The sequence below is a fragment of the Poecilia latipinna genome, unplaced genomic scaffold (assembly GCF_001443285.1).
Source record: "Poecilia latipinna isolate Pla-1442-1.1 unplaced genomic scaffold, P_latipinna-1.0 Scaffold7721, whole genome shotgun sequence".
Taxonomy (NCBI): domain Eukaryota; kingdom Metazoa; phylum Chordata; class Actinopteri; order Cyprinodontiformes; family Poeciliidae; genus Poecilia; species Poecilia latipinna.
In genome coordinates this window covers 1-1614 of record NW_015120337.1, presented here as the reverse complement: position 1 = coordinate 1614, position 1614 = coordinate 1, and the positions used below count along the sequence as shown (strand labels likewise).

Here is a 1614-nt window from a genome sequence, read left to right as displayed (position 1 = left end):
TCCTCCAGAGTGACGAGTTTTCATCACCAGTAAAGGCGAACAAGTCTGACGTCTGATTAGCTGCTAGAAAGTATATTATATATTCACTGTTCATTTTGTTATCCTGTTTGTACCTACAATAAAATTGAATATCATTTGTAATACTCTACATTTTACAAACCTTTTTTTTCCTTTTCTCAGTTTTTATGTTATATCAAGTATTTACATGTAGATCAGGAATTAAAGTGAGATGTTAAAATGCAACACTTTTAGGTAATACCAGCAAAGAAATGTGAATATTAAGTAATATGTAGTTAGTCATATAATTTAATATACTGAATAACCTGGATGATGTGACTTACAAGAGTCTTTTTCATACCAGATTTGATTTTAATCGATTCCTCCTGCCCTCAATTTCTACAATAAAACCACAGAAAATACTTTCAAAAAGTGCCTTTATTTCAATCATCTGTTCTGTGAGTTGTATAAGGGAGCATTACGGTCAGGATACAAGAAATTTTAATTGCAAGAATGCAGTCATCGTTACAGCAGAATAAAGATGCAATTTTATAACAATGTCTTAAAATTACAAGAAGTCGTTTTAATGAGAAATAAAGATTCAGATTGATCTGACTAACCAGCTCAGTCCATGTGGTTCTGACATTTGTCAGTAATCAACAGGATGTACATTTCCACCTCAACTGACCAGGTAAGCATTAAGGTAAAAATAAAAAATAGAGCAAATACTGTAAACAAAATGGAAAAAGCAACTGATAGAAATACTTTCTATATAAAGAAAAACAAAAATGTTAATAGGAGAAAAGTTGTTGGTAACATTAGCTGAGCCGATCTCTCCCTCCAGGAAGCCATGAAACAGAACTTCTGTCCAACTCCAACTATGATAAAGATTTTAAAAAAAGAAAGAAAACGGAAAGTTAAAATAACAATGCCACTTTAATAATTCAGATCTAAGGCGTTCTGGAATCTATTATTGATATTTTACAAATTTCACAAATCAATTAGAAGGTTTCACAAATGTTTTATTTATTCTGCTGTTAGTACAGAATAATCTAGTTAGGTTTGAAATGACTAGGTGTTGTAGTTTTTAAAGTACAACACATTAAAAAAGCTCAAGATAGTGAAAAATTAAGTGTAATCGCCCTTTAGCTATTTTCCGAATTAGATGCTACATTGGGAAGCTAACTTCAGCTTCGACTGATAGCTGGGGCACAATATAGACAGATCTATATATGTTTATATAGATATATATCTATATCTATAAAGCATAGATATGTAGATTCCACACTGCACAGATAATCAAAACACTTAACATTTACATAGCACCTTTGTAAGCTTGTCCCTGTTAGCTACGTCAGACATGAGGCATTATGGTGAATACAAACGATTTATTAACTTACCTTTGAAGTTATTGTGAAGTTTTGACACATCCAGCTTAAATCCTTTGTTGTTGTTGGAGCGTTTCAGGACGTCTGAATAATTTTATAGGCATCATTAATAGTCCTGCAACGACTGAGGAGCCACTGTTAACATACTGCTGCCTGCGCACCGGAAGCATTCTATGTGGCTAAAAAATGCGGAAGTGCTAAAACGGAAGTCCATGGCATATACCCCATT

At 33.0% G+C, this 1614-nt stretch overlaps 1 long non-coding RNA gene across 1 annotated transcript; it reads right to left on the bottom strand.

Moving 5' to 3' along the window:
• Positions 1-417: 417 nt before the first annotated feature.
• On the bottom strand, positions 418-1608 carry LOC106944270 (uncharacterized). The gene is made up of 2 exons (XR_001424185.1): positions 1398-1608; positions 418-875 (listed from the first exon to the last, which is right to left on the bottom strand). It is a non-coding gene; the product is annotated as an uncharacterized LOC106944270 (long non-coding RNA).
• Between the last annotated feature and the right edge of the window lie 6 nt (positions 1609-1614).